This window comes from Mus caroli, unplaced genomic scaffold, assembly GCF_978045245.1.
Source record: "Mus caroli unplaced genomic scaffold, Mus_caroli_1 scaffold_7, whole genome shotgun sequence".
Classification (NCBI taxonomy): Eukaryota; Metazoa; Chordata; class Mammalia; order Rodentia; family Muridae; genus Mus; species Mus caroli.
The window spans coordinates 99,280,213-99,290,770 of NW_028227262.1; positions in this window are offsets into that span (position 1 = coordinate 99,280,213).

The window sequence follows — 10,558 nt, forward strand, 5'->3', positions numbered from 1 at the left end:
CACAGCACACACTGTACCGTTGACACATTTCCATGCTAAGACACCCCTCAACTTCAAGAACCAACTCAGCTTCTCCTAGATCCCAGGTTCTTTCCAGCTTGTACTGTGACTAACTCTGCAAGGGCATTGATTGATAAGTCACTGTGTTGATGTAAGTAGTCATTTCTCATAGGGGAACAAATATCAAGTCATCAACTGACGTTAGCTCTATCCCACAGGTCACTGCCGGTCTATTTTGATTTGTTCTTATTTTTTTTCTTCCTTCTATTTTGGCCAGTTCCTATTGCTACATCTTTAGTTACTTCATTTATTCTGTTTCAATATGTGATCCTTGTCAGTTTTATTCAGTGATTTCGCACCTTAGACAATATAACTTTCATCTTTAGAATTTCAATATGGGTCTCTTTAATACCCATGTCAACTCTTTATTCTAGTTTAACACATCATTATTATTACTATTATTTTGACATTTTGAAATAGGTTCTCCATATGTAGTCTAAGATGACCTTAACTCCCAATAACTGTTTCAGTCTCCCAAGTCTTAGGATTACAGGCCTGCTGTCAGGCCCAGACTGATATGCATAATCAATAACCTATCATCCATACAATTGCTGTATTTGGATTGCTTCCCACCACATGATGACCTGCATTTTCCCTCTTCTTCATCATCTTTGATAGGACGTCAGAGACTGTGGATTTTACATTGTTGGCCCTTGGACTCTTTTTTATGTCCCTATAAACACTTGGGTTTTGTTCTGGAAGGATGAAAACTCTGGAAAGTTGCACCTTTCACTTCAGTTTTGTTGAGGGGGCCAAGCTTGCTTTAGTCTAGGGTTAATTTTGTTTTCTGCTTTCAAAGATCATTCTTGCTTTATCTGATAACTGACGGCTGAGGGGGACAGGTTTCCCCCTCTGGCTGTTGGGTTACTCCCAGCCTTTGTGAGCTTTGGACCCTCCTTACCCAGGCCCCTGGGTGGCTCTTTGTCTGACCTCGAGTGGCTTCTTTGAAAGTAGGATTTATTCAGCACTCAATTAAGTTTTGGTGGGAGATACTGCAGATCCCCTGATATTCCCACTGCAGGACTTTCCAGGCCCAGGCCCACCTCCCAAGGCTGCCTGACTCGCTCAGCTCTGCATGGCAACCTGGCAGGCTCTCCAGTCAGTTCTCTGGTGCCATTGCCCGACACCCCTCATTTGTTTTCCATTGCCAGGAGATCACTATCAATTAGCAGCCGATGCCTACGTTCTGAGAGTTGTTTTATTTCTTTTTGTCTAAGGTTGTCATCGTTTCTAGAAGCCTCTGAGCATGGTCTTTCCATTATAGCTCCTGCTTCTTCACTCTGGGCTTGGTTACAATGCCACTGTACTCCATGTTTAAGCTATTGCAACTCTGGTCTACCTCACTGTGGAGCTCTCAGAACTTTAAACAGTTGTTCTTAAGGATTGTCTCACAACTGTAACTATCTATTTCAGTACACACATATGTGCTATTTCTAAATCATTTCGTGCCTTTAACATTTTGTAATTGTAAGCTTTATACGTACAAACATAGAGGAATATCTGTCTCTTAGTAGGTGTTCAGCTAAACAAAACTGGGAGTCAGTGTGTCACTGTCTGTCTGTCTTCCTGTCTGTCTGTCTATATATCCATTAGTCAAAGTCTGTTAGGATTTCAAAGTCTAACAAACAAGCGCTTCAAAGGACCATTATGGAGAGCCAGAGACAAGACAGAGATGGGCAAGCAGTCTGAATCATGGGTAACAAACTCCAGGTGGTGGGAGATCCTGAATCTCTGCTTGCTTCTCTCACCCAAGAAACAAACATTTCCATCAAGCCTAATACAGCAGTATTATGTGCCACCCATACAGTCCAAAGGACAAAGAGGATAGTTCAACTTGAAAAACCAACTCATCTTCTCTTAGGCCCCAGCTTGTTTATCTGCTTGTTTAGTGACTAATTTCTGCAAGGATGTTGATTGATAAGTCATTGTCTAGTCTGAGTATTAAATAATCTGGCATGGCTGCCCATGCCTGAAATCGCAGCACTATGCAAACCAAGGCAGGAGGACTGGGAGTTCAGCATAAGCTAAAAGAGAATATGTATTTATTTTATCAAACTTAAGCAAAATTGGAGAACAGTGCAGGCTGACAATTTAATAGTCTAATATGATTTTTTAGATAATCTGAGAGTTATTTTCTCTTAGCAAAATAATACCCAGTTACTCCAACAAGGCTACACTTTCTAATCATTCCCAAATAGTTCCACCAGCTAGGGACCAAGTATCAAACATATGAGTCTATGGGGTCATATTTATTTAAACCAACACATTCACATATAAGTATTTTCTTTGAAGTGTTTTCCTTAAAAGAGTTTAAAAGACTAGCTGCTATAGAAGGCTGGTGAATAATGATACAGTTAATAATAATAATTACAACAGTGTGTCATTAAGTAGGTGATATCTGTAGCAAGCATGTGTATATTATAAGCCTCTGTCAATATTTAGCTATGTATAGCCAAAGGCATTCCTAGTTGCAGGCAATTTAAACTCCTGATTCTCAATTTCTTTGCATTTTTCCTTCTATTTTGCTATTTTCAGAGTACTTTTCAGAAACCACGTACATCCAGTTGTAATTTCTTTCTGTTCCCTCCACTCTATCTGGGCTCATGCTCTTACAAACATCAGAATTAACGTAGGCCTGTTGTACTCATGGGGCTCCTTGGTTTGGAAGCTTCTGGTTTCTTCCTCCCTCCTTCCTTTGGGCCATTCTGCCTTACTTCTTTCAGCTGCCTTGACGAGGGAGCAGGGAAGCTTCCTGCGCCTGCGTGTTCTTTCTCGGCACCATGCGCAACAGAAGCTGCTTGCTGACAGCACGTTCTCTTGCTTTGTATTCTTAGCAGTGTCTGGGAATTCATGTATTAGAGAATTGGAACAATTATGAGGATGATTCGAACCAAAATTACCCCCAAATTTGTCTAAAATATCCAGATAATTACAGGAAAAATATATATTAAATCTGGAAGTATTTTGGCAATAGCTGCAGTTCTCTCCTCTGCTTTGCCTGCACAGGCACAAAAGGCTGCCTTTGAGAGAACACTGGATGCGGCTCCTCAGACAGACTCTGTCTGTGTTCTTCTGGCCAGTTTCATTTCATTTTTAGTTCAAGTCCCATGTTCCTGGTCATACAACAGCAGAATGTCTGCTTTGTTGGGATGAAATATGATTGTAGGAACAACTGGTACATTCTGCCACATGGGAGGTGGGTTTTCTGCAATAGGAAGTGTCGGTTTGCCTGTGTGGATTAGATAACTGATGTGCCATGCAGGGACTCCTGACTCAAGTGAGTCTCCTGGAGACACTGAAGAATTTTGTATTCACTTCTCACAGGGTTGAACTAGAGAAAAATCCAGTCTCCATGGCGAGAATACATTATTTCTAGTCTAGGTACCACCTTGGAATTTGAGAATTTATGTCCCTGCAGAGCTACTGCAGGAATTCAGCCTCCTAGGGATTGGACCTCAGGGGTTGGTAAGTGGCTCTTGGTTTCCTAGCCTTGCCTCCATTAGTGACTTGTATCAGGTCAAGCTGTTTTGAGACTCAATCCAACCTTGAATTTGAACAACTAGATGCCCATTCCCCCACGTATTCTTATGGATTAAAATGGGGTTCAGCAACTCTGAGTCACAAAAGGAATAAGTCAGATGGGGAAGATCAGGCTGAGGCATCCTCTTTCTAGCCCCAAGAGAGCCAGAGACCATGTGCAATGGAGCAGATAGCCCTGAAGAAGATTCCAGAGTCCTCAGGATCTAAGGTAAAAGCAGCTATGCTCATAGCTCCTTGGGGAGTCCTCTTTGGAACTCAGCGTAAACCATGCTTCTTTTCTCTCCTTCTTAGGGAGTCCACCCTTCAGTAAATCTTTTCTTCTTGAAGCCACCAGAACAGACTCAGGTTCTGGATCACAGCTATGGCCAGCAGCAGTTCATGGGAGAGGGGTTAATGGTTAGAATGGAATTTCTCCCCACCACGCTTGTTCTCTTGAGTCTAAGGAAGGGAAATACAGGGGTCTCTGAGGTGTCCCCTCACATCCCTAGGGTCCTTAAAACTAGCAGGGTTAGGAAAATGGCCAAGGGGGATCTGAAGCGTCATTCGAAGTGGTCTGAAGGATGAAGCTTAGCTGGTGTCTCCAGCACAGAAGGGCCAGCAGAGCCACAGGGCCTCCAGGCTGTGAAGGATGGCCATGGCCGGACATCACTTCTCAAAGGATGCTTACTTCTCGGTAAGGATGAGTAAGTGTCACGTATGCATGCTTGGAAATCTGAGGTCTACTGTTGCGGCCCGCCCGCGGTCCACAACACGAACGGTTCACTGAGAATGGCAGTTCCCTGCAAAGAGAGGAATCTAGACGGGGCGGAAGAAACAATGGAGTCAAGACAACATTCGGATCAAGACTCAATTTAATATTTCCAGACACTCAGTTTATAAAGGAAGGGGGAGGGAACCCAATTTCCCGCCAAGTAACTCAGGGTCCAGTAGCAGGACGAACACGTGTGTGCCTCCAGGCAGCAAGGGCAGGTTCCAGCAGTGGGCGTGGCAGGACGAATGAGCCGGTAGCTCCACCCTTGAGCAGGCAGGTTCCAGGCTGGGGGGAAGGGAGGCCACAGTCTACCATCTAAGGTCCTAAAGAAGATTCACAATGTCATAAAAGCAAGAAGCTGGGAGACAGGCCAGGCTACACAGTGAACTCAGCAGTCAAAAGCTGATAATGTCATCAAACTCCAGGCTCCTGCCAAGGCTCTGCGCTATAGTCTCTAACTTGCAGGAGTTCTCCCTGCAGGGTTAGTAGGATCTTCCCTCAGGAGGGTGAGGCCTCCTTCAGATACCTTGTATCATTTTCTAGGTCTCTTTTAGTGAATGGAGGAACTCTGTGCAGATGCTTCCCGAATCCTGGTTTTTATGAGCATCTAACTGAGCTCTTCGCTGAATTGCTTCAGTCAATAAGAATTTTCCATGGGTTAGAAGATGAAATCAGCTCTTGCTGACAGGGACCATCCAAATCAAAGACTACTGCTGTAAGAAGTATTCAGGGGAGGGGAGGTAGTGTGGTGGTGTCTCAGTCAGCCTGTCTGACTGGGATCAAGCCTGGAACCAAGGTGAGAGCGGAAGGACAGACCCAACTTCACAGAGTTGTCCTCTCACCTTGATACACACTCTTACCATGTGCTCATCCATCCAACCTGTGTGGTGTGTGTGTGTGCGCGGGCACACACATACACACACCACACACACGTGCATACACATACACATAGATACACACATACACACATGCACACACATACATAGATACACATACACACTTTAAAACATATTTTTAAATTTTTTTTTTCTGTTACAGCAAGAATACAAGGATGACTGTTGGCTACCACCAACACCAGTCCTTGGAGTAAAATTTATTTGGGTTTTGTTCTCGTATCTGCATGCATGAAAAAAGCCAATATGCTCACAGGGATAACAACACAACTAATACTTTAATACTTACAGCAAAAACAAAAACAAAACAAAACAAAATAAAAACCCCACAGCCTGTCCTTGTACCATAGCTTACATAGGGATTGTGTAGTGTAGTAAGGAGAAAATGTAAGTTCTGAGCACTAGAGGAAACATCCGCTCAGGTGTGAACTGCCCTCAAAGTCTCTCCCCAGATGTGTAATAATACAGAAAGGCATCTTAAAAACAGCAAAATTGACAGAAAGGATTGGAAAGCCTGGATAGTTGCATAGCTAGTAAAATAATTGAAGCAATAATAATAATTAAAAAAAATCTCACCTCCCCATAAAAGTTTCCTGTGTTCACGTGCCTTCACCAGTGGACCCCCCCACCCCACCCCCAGCCGTCTTCATGAGGAAAGAAAGGAGCATGGAGCAATTCCCAACCTATTTATAGTGCCAGAAAAACTGTAACATCAAAATCCAACAAAGACACTGCATGACAGAAATCCACGTGCCAGTATCACTCGTGAGATATACGGAAAGGTATTTGTAAAAACAATGAGGTAAGTCCAGCGGTGTATCGAATGGCCATTTGGGATATGAAATGGTCTTTGTTGACCTGTAGCATTTATTTCAAGAACACAAATGGCTTAGAATCTATAAACTTATAAGCGTAACTAGACATGTCAACAGAATAAAATTAAAAGGAAAAGCCACATCATCCTATCAATAAAGATTTAAAATTATTTTATGAGAATCAAGGTCTATTTGTGATTTCAAAAAAGTTTTTTTTTAACAAATTGGCGGTGCAAGTTTTTTAATTAGGGGAAAAATTACTTTTTGTATTTCATGAGGCAGATCTTCCCCAATTGTAACTTCAGGACAAGTCTGGAGCTGGAGTTGCTCCCAAGGAAGGTTCTCATTTCCTTGTCAGTCTGTCCATGTGTCCATCTCTCTGGAAAGGCATCTGCTCAGTTCTTTGGGATGGCCTTATCAGAATCTAAGGTGGTGTGGAATGGACCTTCCAGCTTGAATATTATCATTTGTGGGCCCGACTCGGTCTCAGTAAGATAATGTCTCTAGCTGAGGCTTTTACCTTCTAGAGATCTGATGGCAGATGTGATCACTCAGTCTCGTGTGCTAATGACATCCTCAGTGTGGGGAACACAGTACATCAACAGGGGTGGAGGCATGTGGGTGTTAGGGGGATTGGAGGCCACTTAGTAGGAGCTTCGTGTTTCTAGACCGTCTTTATCAACAACGGTTTAAGAAAGCAGTGCTCAACTCACTGGAAATAAACATTGTCTTAAGCAGTACTGTTTTTGACACTATGTGGCTAGCTATGGCGAAGGCTTGCTGCAGACATCTCTCTGTCTACTAACAAACACTATATTATCTGTGAATGGCATTGTGGGCAGCACACATGGGAAAAATACCAATTTACTGAGGCCCGTTGTATATAAAGCATTGCACTTGAACTTGTCTGCTTATGACAATAGTCCTTGACAGACGCCATTATCCTCATTTTATTGAAAGGGTAGCAGAAACCCAGAGAGACTATAAGTGTTATCCAAATTCATATAATAAGGGAGTGGCAGGAATTCAAACCAAGAGCCCTACGCTGAAGTGGCTGCTCAGACCTACTGGCTGTGATTCATAGGTAGAACTGAGCACACCCACCTCGATGCAGCAAAGAGGAAGCCTTGGTGTGAACCCAGAAAGCATGTCCAAGGTCCAAACGTGATAAAGGAAAGGTAAGAAGGAAAGTGTGTGTGGGGGGGGGGGTAAAAGGGGGAGAGGGAGGGAGAGAAAGGGGACAACACAGGAAAGAGAAGGGGAAAGGGTGAGAGAGAAAGGAAGAGTTTTTGAGACATTCACCAGGGGTGTGAGATACAAAGTTCCAGATTGGAGCTTGGTGAGACAAACCACACCAGGAAAATCACAGGGAAAGAAAAATGCCAGTTTCCAGCATGAGTAGTAACCTGGCTGAGATGAGAGTTTATACAAGGAAGGGATGGAAAATTGAGGAGAGAGAGAGAGAGAGGGTTAGGGAGAGAAAGAGAGAGAGAGAGAGAGAGAGAGAGAGAGAGAGAGAGAGAGAGAGAGAGAGAGAGAGAGAGAAAGTCTAGTTATAGGAGAAAAGACAAACAAGCTCTGTGATTAGGGCCTTATATTGTTAGAAAGATGTCAGGTTTGCAGCTGGGATGTAGCCCAATGGCAGAAAGCAGGCTTAATGCTGCAAAGTCCTGAGTTCCACATAAACTACTGCTGAGTGAGATGTGTGTGTGTGTGTGTGTGTGTGTGTGTGTGTGTGTGTGTGCATGTATGTATTAAAGCCTGAGCATCTACATGAGGAAGAGTAGGAAAGGCAGGAGACCAGATTCTCTGAGCCATAGTGGCCATTCAGATGTGGATTCAGTTGATGCCATGTCATCGACACAAATAGTGGATGAGAAAAATGTGATGGTGCATCTTAGCAACTTGAACTGAGAGAAACCCAGGAAATCAGCAATCCATACTTCTGGGTGTGTCTGACGGTGTTTTCAGACACAATTAGGTCATGAGAGCTCTGACCTAGACAAGGTTTAATCCATAGATTGATTCAAAAATTGAACAGACTATTAGGAGGTGGCAGATTTTGGAAAGCAGTCTTGGAGGAGTGGGTCACTAGGAGTATGCCTTTGATGGACAGGTCTTAGCCCTGCCCACTTTTTCTGTTACTCTATTTCCTGTCTGCCCCAGTAGCTGCTTTGCTCCAGCATGTGAGTCCTGCTATGATGTTCTGCCTCATCACAATGACACTGGCTGACAGTGGCCACTCCTTCCATCTTACCTCTCTGTAATTGTTTCAAGTATCTGTCACAGCAGTGCAAGGCTGACTAACTTGAGGCACCAAGAGGATATGTGATGACCTATAATGGCATTAACAGCCACAATAACTAACGGCTACTCATGTTTTCACTTCTGCAGATACCACTTTGGGACCTTGTTTGTGGCCGGAAGTGTTTGAGGCCCTGAGTACATAGCAAGGTATCTGGAGAGACAACTTCTCAGGAAGTTTAACTTACGTCCTAATTTATTTGCAACGGAAAAAGAAATGCAACGTAAAGTGGAAAGTGTGATAAATGAAAAGACAGAACACAGGCTCAGAGGACTGGAGAGTGAGCTTCTTGGGAACCTAGCTCAGAGCACCTGTTGGCAAGGAGACAGCTTTTAGCAAAGACCTAAAGAATTGGGACAATGGACTCTTGGGTGCTCATGTGAAGACTTGCTTATTGTCACATGCTGCCTTGGTACAGAGTCCATGTGCAGGAATGTTAGGCAGGAATTCAGCCTTCCAACTACCCTACCTGGCACAAGCATCCTCTAAACCTGCCATCTTCTTAATAGCACACAGATCAGACGTGGAGCCGAAGAACCACCCAGCTAAGCTTTAGCCAAGTTCTTCGCCCACCAAATTATGATAGAAGGGATTTGAGAGATGGCTCAGATGTTAAGAATATTTCTTCTTCCAAGACCTGGATTCAAGTCCCAGCACCAACATGGTGGTTTACAGTGACATGTAACTCTAGTTCTGGGGGCTCTGATACCCTCTTCTGGTCTCTGGACACCAGACATGCACAAGGTACATAGACACACATGCAGGCTAAATACCCATACACATAAAATTACAAGACAACAGCAGGATCTTTGATTTGAACCACTAAATTGTGGGTGTCTTTTTATATAATAATAGACAAGTAGAGTATTTCCTATCACTGCATTTTTATTTTAGTATAGCATTTATTTACCAGAGATAGTTCTCATTTGTCTTCAATTGCTAGAATATCAATGGCATGAGAGCACAGACTTAGTTCTGCTAACAGTTCAGTTCTATACACCATTACTGCCCATAAACACCATCCTCTTTTGTAAAGTAGGAAGGAACAAGGATATAATCAATAAAATGTCTTAGTCCTCAAACCAAAGAAGTACAACAAAGAAGGAAGGGGAGGAGAAGGAATAAGAAAGGAAGGAAGGCCCTGGGAAAAGCTGCTGCCCTTCCTCACCTCTGCTCTGGAAGCAACGGCAAAGGAAAACCCTTTCTTGGTGGATAGGAAGGGTGCTATGTATAAAGGAGCATGATCTGGCAGGGGATGGAGCCGCCAGGAGCAAACCATCCCAAAGACAGTATACAGATGATTAAACATTATATTCTGATGGCAAGAGTGAAAGACTGTCCATCTGAAGAGAACACATGCACTTGCACATATGTGCTCGAGCGCGCGCGTGCGCACACACACACATACTCACACATGTGAGCACTTTTATGCACAACATTAGAATTTCCAAATTCACTTGGGAAGAAGTAATGAATAGAAGTAAAGAGAAAGTTTGTTCTCACATTCTGATTCATTTGCTTTTTTTTGCATTCCTCTTTGCTTTCTAGAGAGAGAAAGAGGGCATGGAGCTGGGTGGGTGGAGAGAGGGGAAGAATCTGGGAGGAGCTGGAGGGAACTGTGATCGGAATACGTTGCAGGAAAAAATTATTTCCTATGAAAAGGTATATATTAAAATAAAAATAAATAAAATCCACTCAGAATTCTCAAAATCAAGAAAAATTATTCATCTACTCAAAGAGCAAACAGGTTTGGTGTCAACTGTATCAGTGGTTCTGCGATGGCTCAGTGGATCAAGTGCTAATATCTGATCCTCCTTGGAAAGTCTGGTTTTCCCAGTTGCACTTAAGGTATGGTGTGTAGCATGTAAACACCGAGTTCTCTGCTCTTCTTTCCCCTGCTTGAGCACTGCTGATGGTCTCAAGCAGATCCGCGTGTTTATTGTGGGCTGTGGAGTACACTAGTCTAACGTTATCGTCTGTTCCACATCCACGATCAGCCATGGTCTCTGTAAAGAGCTATCCTTCACAGCTGGGACTATTGGGTTATCCTGAAAAAAAAAAATCTGTGCTGGAAAGACAGGAAAACACTTAACTCCTCTGCTAAAGAACTGGCTTTCCTTCTGATTTAGTTTTCAGAGGAAGGCTTAGGTTTAATACCCATGGTAGAGGTACCCTTTAAAAATATTTTCCCTTT